Here is an 18,088-nt window from a genome sequence, read left to right as displayed (position 1 = left end):
CAGTTGCTTAAAATAAAATGAAAATAGTGAAGTCATTTTGCATCTTTGTGTCTATAGAGTCAGAATCACCAATTGAGGAGTTTGATTTAGACTTAGCTACCCCATCACTCTCCTCCATTGGTCATTCACAGTTAAAGGATGGTGACCTGGATTTGGGAGCAAGAGCAAAGAGCTGGAGAAGAGTAGTCAAGGAAGGAGATCAGCTGTGAACTTCCTTCTCCCTTGGAGTCAGACATCCTTAGTGCAAAAACAGGAGAACGAAGAACCCAATTTTGGTTCTCTGCCCACAGCTCCTTTGTCTTTTATTCAACTGTGCATCTGAACCAAGTCTAGAGGTGCCAGGTGGCATGACTCAACAGAAAGTCATTCATCCTTTTCAATATTAAAAGGATGGAAGTGGCTTTTGGAGTTGCTGCTTTGAGGTGAGCTGCTTAATCAGGATTATTGGTGTTGGACTGTTGTGAGAGCCAAGAAAACAAAAACAAAAACAAAAAACCTTATTTGGAATGCTTGTTATGGTAAGTAACCTCCCTGACCTGATGTGGTGTCTTCATTCTGCAGAGGATTTTTCTGTGTGCTCAATGGAAATGGTTTCTACTGGTTATGACTGACTTGATTCCAACATAGAAAGATCTCCCTTCTTCTCTCTGTTCATGTGTTGATTCAAATCACTCTAATTATCAGAGTGCCATTTTGCTAGACCAAGTACAGTGTCTACAATGACTAAATGATGTGAGTTAGTGGTTATGTCCATGAACTCTGAAGTCAGACTCTGGGTTAGACTTCAAGTGCTATCATTTTCTATTTGGGATACATGGACCAGTCACTCGATTTTATTATGCCTGTTTTCCCATCTATAAAATATGAACAATTTCAATACATTCCATTATTATTGTGAAGAATAAATGTGTTAATGCTTAGAGTTTAGAGTGGTGACTGGTGCACATAGGGATAGCCAACACGGGGTCATCTAGTCCTAAGAGCAAGTGCATGTGAGAGAGATTTAAATTGGAAGAAATATCAGGAGAAGTACTTTACAGTTTACCAATTACATTTGACACTTGTTTCTCATTTGATACTTGCCTCAGTTCTACAAGGAGGCCATATTATTTCCCCCATTTTACAGATGGAGAAGCAGAAGTACAATTGACTTAAGATCACACTATTAGTAACCAGCAGTGGTGAATCTTAAAACCCAGATTTGGGAGTTTTCCAAGGTACCCTGAATTGTCTGTATATTGCCAGAGAGGTGCTGATTATGGGCCCAGGATGGCCTTAGCTGCTGGGAAACGTTGCTGGATAACACAGGCCTTTCCAACCCAAGATTTGAAGTGATCATCAGGAAATGGTTCTGAGAAGCATGATTCTCCGCACTTCAGGGAACTGGCATCTAGAAACCTGCTGTAGTTTGGATCTTCAGTGTCCCTCAAGGACCATATGTTAGAGGCTTGGTTCCCAGTGTGACACTATTGGGAGGTGATGGCTCCTTTAAGAGTTGAGACCTAGAGGGAGGTCTTCCAGTCATTGAAGGGAACAGTGGGATCACGTCCCTCCCTCTTTCACTTTTCGCTCTTAGATATAAGGTGAACGCTTCTGTTTTAGTCAGCATTGCATCTCTGTGACCAAAATACCTGACAAGAACAACGCTGTTGTGGAGGAAAGTTTATTTCAGCTCATGGTTTCAGAGGTTCAGTCCATGGTCAACTGACTCCCTAGCTCTGAGTCCAAGGTGAGATAAAATCATGGCAGAAGGGTGTGGCATAGGAAAGCAGCTCAGGACAGGACAGCCAGGAAGCAGAGAGAGAGAGAGAGCTCTGCTCACCAGGGACAAAAGGTAAGTCCCAGAAGCACACCCCAGTGACCTCCTCCTCTAGCCACACCCCTGACCTATAGGTAACTACTGCCCAGTTAATCCATATCAGTGGATTAATCCACCAGTTAGGATACACCACTCATAATTTAATCGTTTCACTTCTGAAAACTTTTGCATTGTCTCACGCATGGGCTTCTAAGGAACAGCTCATATCTGAACCATAACAGCTTTGCTCAACATACACTTGCTCTACCGTACACACCACAAGCCCAAAAACAAGGGAGCCGAAAGATCATGGTGTAGATAATATTTACATTTGGACTTCAAAACTGTAAGCTAAAGTAAAACTTTTCTCTTTGCAGGTTGATCGTCTCAGGTGTTGGGTCTGGTGGTGGAGAGCTGCCTGGCAGGCACACAGGACCATGATGCGCTTTCATCTGCTCAGGTACTCATTGGTTCAATGTTTAGAGTAGTCATGTTACATGATCTCTGGGGGTATCACCAGGTGCTCATTAGCCTATATAGAGTCTTATTAACTGAGTAATGCAAACAAGTTAGAAATACAAAATAATCTGGGCAGAGAATGCAAACCCTGACATGAATATGACTTAGGCCTTGCTTTATTTATTTTTTAAGAACCCAAATGCAACTTATTAATACCAATAATTTAGAAAGAGTAGAAGGACTCCTCACACCAGGCCAATATAGCTGTAAGTTAGAGGCAAGAACTTTGAATTTAGTATCTGATACAGATCTGTTTATTTTGTTTTAACTTTTGCCTTTGAGCATCAGCTTGATTTTCCTTCAGGACTGTGTTAGTTAGCGTTCCATTACTGTAACAAATACCTGAGATAATCAACTTATAAAGAGAAAAGGTTTGTTGACTCACAGTTTTGGGGCTCGTAGTCCATGACCAGTTGGCCACCTTGCTTTTGGGCTACAGCAAGCACATTATAGCAGGGAGAGTGTGGTGTAGCAAAGCTGCTCACCTCATGGCCAGGATGTGAAAGCAAGACACTAGGGTCCCACAGTCCCCTTTGAGGGCATGTACCCCTAATGACTCACTGAACTCTCTCTAGGACCCACCTCTTAAAAGTTCCACCACCTCCCTATAACACCACTGGTGGGGACCAGACCTTCAACGTGGACCTTTGGTGACATTCCAGACTCAAACTGCACCAGGGACAGTTAAAGGCAAATAGAGAAACAAAACAACCCCTCCCCCAAACCAAAATAGAACTTAGATTTGGACTTAAATTTAGGGATGAGGAAAGGGGAACGTTTACTTGTAGAGAATGGAGAGTGGGGTGAAGTGGGATGGAGACTCCAAATATGGCAGCCACCACTTCCTTCTCCCCTGTATTCTCATGCTGCTCCCTCCATCGGGACAGGAGTCCATTTCCTTCCCCTTGAGTCTGGGATGCTCTTGTAACTTACTTTGAATAATAGAATTGGTAGAAATGACACAGTTATTTCTTGGTCTGCTGTTAAGGAAGTCAGGCAGCTTTAATTCTCCCTCTTTCTCTGGAAAGAGAAAGACTCCAAGATGTAGAGAAGCTCAGGCTAGACCGTCACAGGAGGAGTGGTGTGTGGAGAGAGGGAGACCACATGGAGGGACACAAAGTCACCTGGCGTGTGAGCAAAACCTTCTGGGACCTGCTTACCTGCAGTCAGCTGAGTCAGTGACCAGCCAGTGCCTGTGCAAGAGAATTGCTCAACAATGTCCCAACTCAATATCTAACTTGATACCTGCCAAACAGTGACAAAGAATGCACCATTATTGTTTTAGCCAGTGAGTTTGGGGGTGGTTTGTTACAGAGCAAGAAATCTCTGTGCAACATAAGGTATCGCTCAGTAGCTTTTGAAGGAAGCCAACTTGATCCTAACCCCCTGAAGGAGGACAACATTCGAACGTTAACCAAAGCAAATAAAAGTTGCAAAGCTTAGCAGCACTTCCAAAAGCAGAGCACAGATTTCTTTTTTTCTATTTTATTTTTCTATTCTGAAATTGCATTGTCTGACGATGGAATTTGCTAAGTATACTCAAATGAATCCCAAGTCTTCATTCAATTCAATTAAAACATTTACTTATTGAACCTCTTCTTTGTAACAGGAACTTTCCTAGTAGCTTGGCACATCCTGGACTAATGAATCTTAGACTCTAGCAGGGAAGCCAGAGAAGTAGCAAACATGCTGAATATCATAAAAGGGGAGGTACAGGGAACAAAATTTGAGATGGTTTCTCTGAGGAAGTAAACTCTAGGTTGAGACTGGATAAGGAATGGAATTTAGCCAGGTGGTTGGGCAAAGGCAGGTGGGGTGGGGAGGGGAGAGCAAGGCAGAGGTGATGGACAGATCAACAAAGGTCTTCACTGTGCCTAAGGGAGTGGAATCTGGCTCTCCAGGAATGAGGTAACCTGTTGTCACATAACCTTCCACTGGTTTTCATTTCCAGGCATTCCGTGTTTTCACCCTCCTTCCAGAATCAAGGACAATTCAGGAGGTTGAATGACTGTGAATTTGTTTCCTTTCTATTCTGATCCTCTTTCCCTTCCAGTCCCAGCTCTGCTCTGACTCTCGGTTCCTCAGGCTGCTTGACTGTCTCACATATGAAGCCCGGTGCATGCAAGTGCTGTTGAAGATTGCAAGGATTCAGACATTCTTCTAATGATGCTCTTGGGAGGTCTCCTCATGTGTAGATTCACTGGTGAGTGGGCAATTATTTTCCACCTATCTGGCTCCACTCTTTGGTTTTCCAATGTACTGCCTGACTGCAAAGCTCATCAGCAGATGTTTGCAGTGGAATCTTGCTGGTTGGCTGAACACTGAGTCTGACAGCTGTTTGGAGTGCCATGAGCAATTTAGTACACATCTCTCCTTCAATGAGCAAGTTTTCCAGGGACTCAATGGTGGGCAGATGTCTTGTGAAATAAAGTTGTGGGTTTGGACAGAGGACAACTGGCCACATTTCATAATTCAAGACACATGCCACCTTCACTGTACAGTCAGATTTCCAGGCAAATAACCAGAAGAGTCTCAGGGAAAAGCCAGGTGAAATGGGATAGTCACTGCATCATCAAGGAAAACTAACTTGTGGTCTGTATTCAGCTCTGGTGGTGGCTAAAGCTCCTGGAGAAAGAATATGGAGTTTCCGATGCTACCAGGGTGCAGTGTAGTAAGCTATTAAAATGTTCCCATAAATTAACTAATGTTCTGTTACAAGTTACATCTGGAGAGATCAGCCTTCGTTTCTCCAGGGGTACAAAAGTGCTACAGTGATTATAAAATAATAATCTATAATTTAGCTCCATAAGCAGAATCACCAGACTCTTAGCAGCATCCGTTGCCACAGATTGAAAAATAATCCTCTACTTTTTCCAAGGCCACCTAGGATCTGACATGAGCTCCCCAAGGCTAATGTGGTCCTCTGCTTCCGCCTCTGTCTCTCTCAGTATATCTGGGTTGCTGGGAGATGAAGCTGCTTGGGGTTTTGACCAAAGACTGGCAAAAAGTCCGAAGATGTTTACCCTGCAGCTTAGCTGTGCAGCCCTGGGTAAATTAGCCACCTGGCCTCTCCAGGCCCAAGATTGTTCATGGTGCCCTTTCCCTCTATGTTCTTGCCCTTGGTAATCTCACAGCTGGAATTAGTAGTCGGCACAGGCTCAATCATTTAGCATTCATTCAGCAAATATTGATTAACTACTCACTGTGCCCTGCACTGTTCTTAGTGCTTGCTCAAACATGTGCATGTGTACACAACATGCCTGTGAATTTGTGCATGCACACATGTGCACACGTGCACATGCACACACGTTACTGTCCTCTTGGAGCTTTGAGGGGCAGGAGGCAGTCTATGCTCAGCTAAACAAACAAACAAAAATAACCTACAGAATGTCAGATGGAGATGAGGACTGAGGAGAAAAACCAAGCAGGGGAGGGAGAACCAGTGAAGCCTGAGACCACAGTCATTTTAAAGACAGGGGTTGGGGAAGTCCCTAAGGAGAAAAGGACCCAGAGCAAAGCCCTACAGGAGGGAAGGGCGGGAACCATGAGGATCGGGAGAAGGGGAGTGTTCCAGGCAGTGGATACAGAGAGGCAAAGGCACCGGGGAGGGGTGACCCAGGCAGGCTTGTGGCACAGCCAGGAGCTGAGTGGGCAAGGAAGATGGGTCTGGGAATGAAAGGCTGGTACAGAGTTGGGGTCAGACCTGCCCAGTGGGGCTGTGCAGGCCTTTGTGAGGACTTCAACTGCCAAACCAGTTAAGAGGCATCTGTGGCAATTGGGATAGAAGGTGATGTGTCTTGGACCAGGGTAGCAGCATCAGGGAATGAAAAATCATCAGATTCTGGATTGTAAGGCAGAGTTGACAGGACAAATTACCAGACCTTCATCTCCCAGTGGCCTCTCCCTCAAGCATCTGCCTGGGCAACTCCACCTGGACATCTCTGCAGTGCTCGACTGTATCATGCCCCAAGCCTTCATTCCCCCAGTCCACCCCAACCTGCCTCTCCTGTTATAACAACTTAGAATTATATGAAAGTCTTCCTTACTCTCCATTCCACAATAGTTGATAATTCTAAAGATTCCACAATGCTATTCAAATTCATATTTTCTTCTAATCCTACTACCATAAATGTAATTGGATTTCTCTTATCTTCCTCTTGAAGATTCAATTCCACAAATATTGAGTACCTTTTATGGGCAAGGCACCACTGAAAATCCAAAGAGGAAGTAAATATGGCAGCCCCAGCTCTCATGTTAGTTAGCTAGTAATGAGATGAGATGCTAGTGAGATAGGAAAGTACCCAACTGGTCACAAAGAGCCACTGCAAGGCTGGACCTGAGATAGGACTTACTGAGGCAGAAGGATCTCCATCTTTGGAATCACGTCAGGGCTTGATTCTCAGCTCTGTCATGCATTCCCTCCAAGCCTTTGAGTGAGCTGCTCCATTCTCTCCAAGCAAGTTTCCTGGCACTGAAGGGCAATACATATGATGTGACTTGCATGGATTCAACATTTAATAAATAGTCATGCCACTTTCTCCCCCTTCTGAATAGCCTTTCACTATGCTACTAGATTCAGGTCCTGAATTGTTAGATTGTCTGCAGGGTCATTTCCCATTAAAATGTCTCAGTACCAGGAACATGATGGGCATGTGTGTTGGCAAACACGAGTCCATAGCTCTTAGTCTTTGGCATCCTTAGGCCTTTTTACCAATAGAAATCATCTTGTCTTCTTTAAAGACAAATGAATGGAAGGTGATTTTCCTACTTATCTTTAGATAAGTAAGTATATTTGAAGTGCTTATTATGTGCCTAATATGTCTCTAGGCTGGGCAACAGGAGATAACAAAGATAGAATATTTGTCTCCTGTTTTCTTAGAGTCAAATGGAAGAGACTGAATTTATTCATTGAAAACAAGTAGACCAATATAACTGCAAGAAAAATCAAAGAAATGAAATTATCACTTGGAAAAATAAAAGGAGGATCTAAGGGAACCACAGAACTCACCCAGAGTACCAAAGGTTGGGCACAGTGAAGTAGGTGGAAGGCAGGGAGAGGGAATTCCAAATTTGGCTCAGTGATGTTCTCTTCAACTCTCAGGCGCAGTCTATCATCCCATTGACTATCTCCCTTGGCAAATCCTGCATTAACATTGATGTAGATTTAGCTTCTTCAGATACTAGATTGAATTTAAAAATTCACTGGAGAGTCCCCTGTGCCTCCTTCTTGCAGAAGCCCTCTGAAGTACTATCTACTCTCCTTTGCTGAAAGTAGAATCTGTTTTGGACAAACAAAGCCTGATCAAGAAGCTGAGGTCACATATCAGTTTTTCTTTTCTCTGGGAGTTTCCAACACCCAAGTTAAGCAAAGAAAATTCCCCATGGAACTCACCCAGCTTAGGTTTCCAGTTTTAAGTCAGAAGATTCCTATTATGCAATTTGTTCCCACTATTTTTTCTCATTTCACATTGGAATGTTGATCTTAAGCAACTTTCTCTTCTACAAAAATATACAGGGCATCTTTTCACACAATATCCCTTTTTATTTCATTTGGCTGGATAACGGCAGCTTTGTACAAGGGAACCGAGAGCTTGTCAACTAAATCTTGGTTAATCCCACTTGAGTTTAAAGAGACTAGATTACTGTTTCCCTTCCTTTTCCTAGAAGTGAGATCTAAATTATTTCATAGAGCTTGTTGGACATAGGACCAGGTCCAAAGAACACACTTTTAAATAGCAGAAAGCGATTTTCTTAAAACCTAATGGTGCCCCCAAGTGGTACCTTCCATTTCAAGATCCTAAGTTGCATGACAGCCTTTTCAGAAGCTTTGTTTATTAGAAGTTGAGAAAATATTTTTTCAACAATCAAAACTATCAGTTAGGTATTATAGTTGTTGTTGTTATTGCTAGAGATTGAACCCAGGGCCTTATGCATAGTAAATATTGTGCAAGTAAGTACCACCAAGCTACATCTCAGTCACTAAGGTTGGTTATTTATTTATTTATTTATGCTTGGTACCAGGAATTTTTATTTAGAGACAGGGTCTCACTAAGCTGCGTAGGACCTTGCTAAGTTGCTGAGGCTGGTTTTGAACTTGTGATACTCCCTCCTCAGCCTCCTGAGCTGCTGGAATTCAGGTGCATGCCACTGCGCCCAGCTAGGTTTATTATTTTTAAAGAAGACTATGTAAATTCTCCCTCATCAGCTTTTACTCCTGGAGTACTTGAGGTGTTTCCTGCATCTTGCTGCCATGAGAACGAAACTTAGATGCGTGCACTGATGCTATGGAGCATGGCCAATGGATGATTTCTCAGAATATTCTCGTGGGAAGGGTAGGTTCACTCTTAGCTTCAGTGATTCCCACTGAGGTGATTGAGCAATGGAAGGGACTTAAGAAAATAGACAAATGCTTTGAAACTCAAAGTACTTTGTCCTCCCTCCTACACATAGAGTTTAAGAAGGCACAATGATTTATTTTTCACAAGGTGGTAAATAGTGCTGAGTTACTTGGTTTCCTCTGAAGTGTCAGTGGTCAAGTTACTGGAGGGGTGAATGAACCACTTTGGTCATTATTTTTCAAGGTTGACTTTGAACATAAAATCTTTGAAGCATTCCAAATAGGTGGATTCAGCTTCCCACAGGTGGGTTAAGCCATTCACCAGTCCTCTCATGTTCCCTGGTACAGTATGATCGAGGTGGCTGAGTGAGAGGTTGGACAGATGAGGGTTATGGCTAGATAGTCCAATATCTTTTGCATGATTGCTTTATTAGTCACCATGACAAAGAATCCACTTCCTAAAGAGGCTGGGAAGTAATGAACTTCCCCTCATTCAACCAGACTGAGTGGTCTGATCAAAATTGACACATGCCGACACTGGAGTCTGGAGTCTCAAAAGGCAAACTGCTTCACACAGCTTCAGTCATGGGAGCCAGTTGGAATGAGTCTCACATTTGCACTTTCCCACTAGTCTTTGGCCTTGTATTTAGAGCTCACAAAGAAGTTAAATCAAGTATCTAAGAGCTTTAAAAGTATAGGAACGAGAAAGAAAAGCTTAAATGAAATGTCCTTTCATTGCTTTGATAATAGAGAATCCATTTCAATGAGATGTCATGAAGATTTATGCACAAGAAAGGAGGTACATTGATTTAGGAGACACCAGAAGGGTTTTGTTGTTGCTAAACTCATTAATATTCCCAGGAGAGCAAGGAAGATATCACTCTGCTGGCTATGGATGTACTTGGTGGTCACACTGACTTGGTTGCTGGAAAGAAGCTGAAAAGAGCCAACAGAGAAAATTCAAACTCAGGTGTGTGTGTTAACTAGTGTGTTAGTTATTCCCTGGTTCTCAGACTCACTATTCAGGGGAGGGAGCTGTGTACCTTCTCCCCTGTTTTGTTCTCTTGCCACACAAAGTTGATTCCATAAAGTTAAACTAGACTGGAAGATGGAAGGGGTCTCATCATGAAGGGCTCAGGTTCAGTCTCAGGCTCCAGGTTTTCATATACATTGTGTCAGAGTAAATGAAAAGCATCTTTAAGGAATAGGATGTGCCTACGAGCTCTTTCAGGGAAAGATAGTGGGAACTGAGACACCTGGAGACTCATTGAGATTTAGGCTCATGATTTACGCTGGCCACTGGAGGGCACTCCTATACAGTCATCAGTGTCCAGAAGCACGGATCAAATTCCAGCGGTACAGATACATCCTTGAACAGAAGGTGTTGGGGTACTGCAGGATTTCTCAACGTCAGCAGTACTGTTGTCCTGGGCTACTGCATTTTTGTGGTGAGGGTGCTGTCCTGTGCACTGCAGAGTGTTTAGCAGTAAATCTAGCTTCTAGTCACTAGACAACTGTAGTCTCTGACTTCTCAGTCATAACAACTATAAATCTCTTGACACTGTTAAATGTTCCTTGGGGAAGCAAAATCAGCCTTGATTGACAACCGGTTGTGTACTGCATGTTGGATCTGGGTATCAGTCCATTTAGAAAGCTAAAATGCTCTTTCCCAAAAGACTCTTGTTTAGCATTAAAAAGACACAAGAGGCTTGAGTAGTTTTTGAATTATACCCCAGATTCAAGGATCCCTGCCTAGGTGGCTTTGATTAAGACTGTCAAATATGATATAGATGCACATCCCACTTTCTCTCTATATCCCCTGACTGCCCCTCTTCACAGTCTCCTCTGAGAGTGCAGGCTGCAGGGGGTGAGGCATTTTATAAACTTACATTAAGAATTTGCGGGGGCGATCCAAGATGGCAGCCTAGAGGGGGACTGCATCCCCAGTCGCTCCAGAACCCAGGAGTTAAGAAGGGGAGGCATTGAGAGACTCGGACCAAAATAGAGCCACGGGTGAGTCTGCCCACTGGGTAAAGCTCGGCCCGGGTGGCAGGCCCAGTTAGAGGTGGCTTATCGGAGCCGGGCAGGGCAGCTAGAGTCTTCCACAGGCAGCCCTGCGCACTCCGGCGGTGGGCCCCTCCCACACAGCCAGCTTCTCTAGGTTCTCGGAGCAGGCCCCCTAGTGAGAGCCTTTCTGACCAGAACAAGCTCCAAGTCCCGGAGCCAGCGCAGCATACTCCGGCCCGCAAGCGGCTTCAGGGACCAGGACAGGGCAGCCAGAGACTTCCCCTGCGGTGGGAGGTGCCTTTCAAGGCTAGCTTCTTGGAACAGACCGCTCAGTGAGAACCTTTCTACATAGAGCCAGCCACAAATCCCCGAGCCAACAGAGAGCTTCAATCCGCAAGCAGCCTCTGGGATCAGGGCAGGGCAGCCAGAGACCTCTTCAGGCGGCTCTGCCCACTCCGGCCGCAGGTTCTTTCCACGGGGCGATCCAAGATGGAAGCCTAGAGGGTGACTGCATCTCCAGTCGCTCCAGAACCCAGGACTCAAAAAGGGGAGGCATTGAGAGACTTGGACAAAAATAGAGTCACAGGGTGAGTCTCCCCCACTGGGCAAAACTTGGCCTGGGCGGCAGGCACAGATAGGGGTGGCTTATCAGAGCAGGGCAGGACAACTAGAGTCTTCCCCAGGTAGCCTTCCACACTCCGGCGGTGGGCTCCCCCCACACAGCCAGCTGCACAGTGCAGGCCCCCAGTGAGAGCCTTTCCGCACAGAGCCAGCTCCAAGCCCTGGAACCAGTAGGGGGCTAGGAGCAGCTTTCTTCAGAAGCACTGCATTATCAAGTTCCTCCAAGACTTCAGGCTACTGAAGGCTGGGAGGTGATACACTGGAAATCTACAGGGACACTATAAGCCAGTAGAGGAAATCTACAATATCTCAGATTCCCGCTGACATCTGACCAATATGAGAAAACAAGGGAAGAAAATGTCCCAAACAAACCTAGATACTACATCAATAAAACCCAATGACAGCACAGCAGAAGAAATGTCAGAAAGGGAGTTCAGAATGTACATAATTAAAACAATCAGGGAAGAAAATGAGGAGTTGAAAGAGCAAATGCAGGCATTGAAGGAGGAGATGAAAGAGCAAATGATCGCACCAATCAACAGTTAAAAGACCAAATACGGGAAGCAAGAGATTATTTCAATAAAGAATTAGAGATACTGAAAAAAAAAAACAAACTGAAATACTTGAAATGAAGGAAACAATAAACCAAGTTAAAAACTCCATAGAAAGCATAACCAATAGGATAGAACACCTGGAAGACAGAACCTCAGACACTGAAGACAAATTATTTAATCTTGAAAACAAAGTTGGCCAAACAGAGAAGATGGTAAGAAATCATGAACAGAATCTACAAGAATTATGGGATATCATGAAAAGGTCAAATTTAAGAATTATTGGGATTGAGGAAGGCTTAGAGAAACAAACCAAAGGAATGAATAATCTATTCAATGAAATAATATCAGAAAATTTCCCAAATCTGAAGAATGAAATGGAAAACCAAGTACAAGAGGCTTATAAGACTCCAAATATACAAAATTACAACAGACCCACACCAAGCACATTATTATGAAAATACCTAACATACAAAATAAAGACAGAATTTTAAAGGCCGCGAGAGAAAAGAATCAAATTACATTCAGAGGGAAACCAATAAGAATATCAGCAGATTTTTCAATCCAGACCCTAAAAGCTAGAAGGGCCTGGAACGACATATACCAAGCCCTGAAAGAAAACGGATGCCAACCAAGAATCTTATACCCAGCAAAACTTACCTTCAAATTTGACGATGAAATAAGATCCTTCCATGATAAACAAAAGCTAAAGGAATTTACAAAAAGAAAGCCAGCATTACAGAACATTCTCAGCAAAATATTCCATGAGGAAGAGATGAAAAACAATGATGCAAATCAGCAACAGGAGGGACTAGCCTAAAGGAATAGCCAAATAAAGGAGAAACAAAATCATGTCAAAAAACAAATATGAGTCAAATGACTGGGAATACAAATCATATCACAATAATAACCCTGAATGTTAATGGCCTGAACTCATCAATCAAAAGACATAGACTGGCAGATTGGATTAAAAAGGAAAATCCAACAATATGCTGCCTGCAACAGACTCATCTCATAGAAAGAGATACCCATAGACTAAAGGTGAAAGGATGGGGAAAAACATACCATGCACACAGACACAGCAAAAAAGCTGGAGTATCCATCCTCATTTCAGATAATGTGGACTTCAAGCCAAAACTAGTCAGAAGGGATAAAGAAGGACATTACATGCTGCTTAAGGGAAGCATAAATCAGCAAGACATAACAATCATAAATATCTATGCCCCGAACATTGGCTCATCCACGTATGTCAAACAAATCCTTCTCAATTCCAGAAATCAAATAGACCACAACACAATAATACTAGGTGATTTTAACACACCTCTCTCACCACTGGATAGATCGTCCAAACAAAAATTGAATAAAGAAACCATAGATCTCAATAACACAATCAACAATTTAGACTTAACGGACATATATAGAATATACCATCCAACAAAGAACGAATACACTTTCTTCTCAGCAGCACATGGATCCTTCTCTAAAATAGACCATATTTTATGCCACAAAGCTACTGTTAGCAAATATAAGAAGATAGAGACACTACCTTGTACTCTATCAGATCATAATGGATTGAAATTAGAAATAAATGACAGAATAAAAAACAGAAATTTCTCCAATACCTGGAGATTAAATAATACACTATTATATGATGAATGGATAACAGAAGACATCAGGAGGGAAATAAAAAAATTCTTAGAAGTAAACGAGAACAAAGACACATCATATCAAAATCTCTGGGACACTATGAAAGCAGTACTTAGAGGAAGATTTATTTCATGGGGCGCATTCAAAAAAAGAAGTAGAAATCAACAAATAAACGACTTAACACTACAGCTCAAAGCGCTAGAAAAAGAAGAGCAGACCAATACCAAAAGTAGTAGAAGACAGGAAATAGTTAAAATCAGAGCCGAAATCAATGAAATTGAAACAAAAGAAACAATTGGAAAAATTAACAAAATAAACAGTTGGTTCTTTGAAAAAATAAACAAAATTGATAAACCCTTAGCCACACTAACAAAGAGAAAGAGGGAGAAAACTCAAATTACTAAAATTCGGAATGAACAAGGAAACATCACAACAGACACGAGTGAAATACAAAACATAATTAGAAGCTATTTTGAAAATCTATACTCCAACAAAACAGAAAACCTCGAAGACATCAACAAATTTCTAGAGACATATGAATTACCTAAACTGAACGAGGAGGACATACACAACTTAAATAAACCAATTTCAAGCAATGAAATAGAAGAGGTCATCAAAAGCCTACCAACAAAGAAAAGTCCAGGACCAGATGTGTTCTCAGCTGAGTTCTACAAAACCTTTAAAGAAGAGCTCATTCCAATACTCCTCAAACTATTCCATGAAATAGAAGAGGAGGGAACCCTCCCAAACTCGTTCTATGAAGCCAATATCACCCTGATACCTAAACCAGACAGAGACACATCGAGGAAAGAAAATTTCAGACCAATATCCTTAATGAACATCGATGCAAAAATTCTCAACAAAATTTTAGCAAATCGCATACAAATATATATTAAAAAGATAGTGCACCATGATCAAGTGGGTTTTATCCCAGGGATGCAAGGTTGGTCAACATTCGGAAATCAATAAATGTCATTCACCATATCAACAGACTTAAAGTTAAGAATCACATGATTATTTCAATAGATGCAGAAAAAGCATGTGATAAAATACAGCATCCCTTCATGCTCAAAACACTAGAAAAAACTGGGGTAGTGGGAACATTCCTTAACATTATAAAGGCCATCTATGCTAAGCCCATGACCAATATCATTCTAAATGGTGAAAAACTGAAAGCATTCCCCCTAAAAACTGGAACAAGGCAGAGATGCCCTCTTTCACCACTTCTATTCAACATTGTCCTTGAGACTCTAGCCAGAGCAATTAGACAAACCAAAGAAATTAAAGAGATACGAATTGGAAAAGAAGAACTCAAACTATCCCTGTTTGCTGACGACATGATTATATATTTAGAGGAACCAGGAAATTCCACCAGAAAACTTCTAGAACTCATAAGTGAATTCAGTAAAGAAGCAGGTTACAAGATCAATGCTCATAAATACAATGCATTTTTATACATAAGTGATGAATCTTCAGAAAGAGAAATTAGGAAAACTACCCCATTCACAATAGCATCGAAAAAAATAAAATACTTGGGAATCAATCTCACAAGAGAGGTGAAAGACCTCTACAATGAGAACTACAGAACACTAAAGAAAGAAATTAAAGAAAACCTTAGAAGATGGAAAGATCTCCCATGTTCCTGGATAGGCAGAATTAATATTGTCAAAATGGCCATACTACCTAAAGTGCTATACAGATTCAATGCAATTCCAATTAAAATCCCAATGATGTACCTTGCAGAAATAGAGCAAGCAATTATGAAATTCATCTGGAAGAATAAAAAACCTAGAATAGCTAAAGCAATCCTAAGTAGCAAGAACGAAGCAGGGGGTATTGCAATACCAGATCTTCAACTCTACTACAAAGCAATAGTAACAAAAACGGCGTGGTATTGGTACAAAAATAGACAGGTAGATCAATGGTACAGAATAGAGGACACGGACACAAACCCAAATAAATACAATTTTCTCATACTAGACAAAGGGTCCAAAAATATACAATGGAGAAAAGATAGCCTCTTCAACAAATGGTGCTGGGAAAACTGGAAAACCATATGCAACAGAATGAAATGAAACCCCTATCTCTCACCCTGCACAAAACTCAACTCAAAATGGATCAAGGACCTCGGAATCAGACCAGAGACCCTGCATCTTATAGAAGAAAAAGTAGGTCCAAATCTTCAACTTGTTGGCTTAGGATCAGACTTCCTTAACAGGACTCCCATAGCAAAAGAAATAAAAGCAAGAATCAACAACTGGGATAGATTCGAACTAAAAAGCTTTCTCTCAGCAAAGGAAACTATCAGCAATGTGAAGAGAGAGCCTACAGAGTGGGAGAATATCTTTGCCAACCATACTTCAGATAGAGCGCTAATTTCCAGAATCTATAAAGAACTCAAAAAACTCTACACCAAGAATACAAATAATCCAATCAACAAATGGGCTAAGGAAATGAACAGACACTTCACAGAAGAAGATGTACAAGCAATCAACAGATATATGAAAAAATGTTCAACATCCCTAGTAATAAGGGAAATGCAAATCAAAACTACCCTAAGATTTCATCTCACCCCAATTAGAATGGCAATTATCAAGAACACAAGCAACAATAGGTGTTGGCGAGGCTGTGGTGAAAAAGGAACACTCACATTGCTGGTGGGGTTTCAAATTAGTGCAGCCACTCTGGAAAGCAGTGTGGAGATTCCTCAGAAAGCTTGGAATGGAAACACCATTTGACCCAGCTATCCCACTCCTTGGCCTATACCCAAAGGACTTAAAATCAGCATACTACAGAGATACAGCCACATCAATGTTCATTGCTGCTCAATTCACCATAACCAGATTGTGGAACCAACCTAGATGCCCTTCAATTGATGAATGGATAAAGAAACTGTGGCCTATATATAGAATGGAATATTACTCCGCAATAAAGAATGATAAAATTATGGCATTTGCAGGCAAATGGATGAAATTGGAGAATATCATGCTAAGTGAGATAAGCCAATCTCAAAAAACTAAAGGACGAATGATCTCGCTGATAAGCGGATGATGACATATAATGGGGGGTGGGAGGGGTTAGCATTAGGTTTAAGGTTAGGTTTAGGGTTAGGGATAAGGAGTGTGGTAAGAATGAAGGAAAGAAGGACTGTATAGAGGGAAAAGAGGGGTGGGAGGGGTGGGGGGAAGGGAAAAAAATAATGAATCAAACATCATTGCCCTATGTAAACGTATGATTACACAAATGGTATGCCTTGACTCCATGTACAAATAGAGAAACAACATGTATCCCATTTGTATACAATAATAATAAAAATAAAAATAAAAAAAAGTAAATTAAAAAAAAAAAAAAGAATTTGCCATGTGGCCTTCTGCAGCGAACCACTGTGTTGAAGGATCTGCACTTTTAAAATGAGGAAATGGCCCAACGGAGGGTGCAGTGTAAGCCTAGTGAGTACATCTCTAGTAACAGAATTCTAAGCACTGTGACAGCTGAAAAATGGGGATTTTAATAGTATCTCTATTGGGGGATATTAATTTAAAACCTTCTTAGGGTTATTGTGTGATTTGAGTAAAACACTTATAACAGTGCATAGAAAAAAGTCAACCTTCTTTAAGTGCTAACTAGCACTTGTTGCTATTATTACTACAGTCATTTTCTCTTATCTACCCAAGAGACATACCTGGGAAGAAGTAGGATAGCTTGTAACCTGAACCAACTTCCCATACAATTATTCTTGACTTCAACCTCTAATTTCCATGCTGTGTCCAGATACCTGAAACAAATGTACCCATTGAGCAGAGTTTAGCGATAAATAATTAGCCTCCCTCAAAATCTCCCTCCTTCAAATCTACCTTTGAATATTCCACTGAGTCCAAAAATCATTGAATAAATGAATGAACTCTAGGTAAAATGGCAACGATATTTGTGAAGCATCTACACTCTGCAAGGTGCCATGGGGGCTATTTAGATCACCAGACATAATTTAAATTTAATAAAGTCACAGGCCTTGGAATCGCCAGGACTCTCAGTAGGACATAAGGAGAGCAGAGGAGAGCACAGGTGTAGTGAGTGATAGGCAGAGAGAGGGGACTTACCCACACGGTGATTTGATGATGACGGTTCTAGGGAGTGAGAAGCAGGAGAGTATGCCCGGCCTTTCTGTGGGCCTTTGTGGTCACTGCATTACCAGGAAGCAGCTGCTGCTCAATGTCAGGGTCCGGGTCTTGGTGGAGGAGAGATGTCGGACCACATTCACACTTTATGATGCAGCCAAGCTGCCTGCATTCATGTTCTCGGTTGCTTCTACAAAATCCTGTGCAGAGAGCTAAATTAACTAAATCAAGCTTTGCTGAACCAGAGAAAGGGTCATTCTTGGGAGTGCACAGTTGTTGCCTAGTTTTCTTAGATCCTCTGGATTCAGACAGAGAAGCATGTTGAAAGTGTGTTTGTGTGTGTGGTGTTAAGAGAGGGTTTGGCTACCCGGTGCTTTCTATTGGAAGGAAGATGAGGGTTTCCCATAAGTGAGCAACATTAGAGTTACTCCTGTTTTAACAGCAGAGGGTCAAGGCTATATTGTCTGTGGATTGATTTATTTAAAATGATTTG

This window comes from Sciurus carolinensis, chromosome 6 (assembly GCF_902686445.1).
Source record: "Sciurus carolinensis chromosome 6, mSciCar1.2, whole genome shotgun sequence".
NCBI classification, from domain to species: Eukaryota; Metazoa; Chordata; class Mammalia; order Rodentia; family Sciuridae; genus Sciurus; species Sciurus carolinensis.
This window is presented reverse-complemented; position numbering follows the sequence as displayed.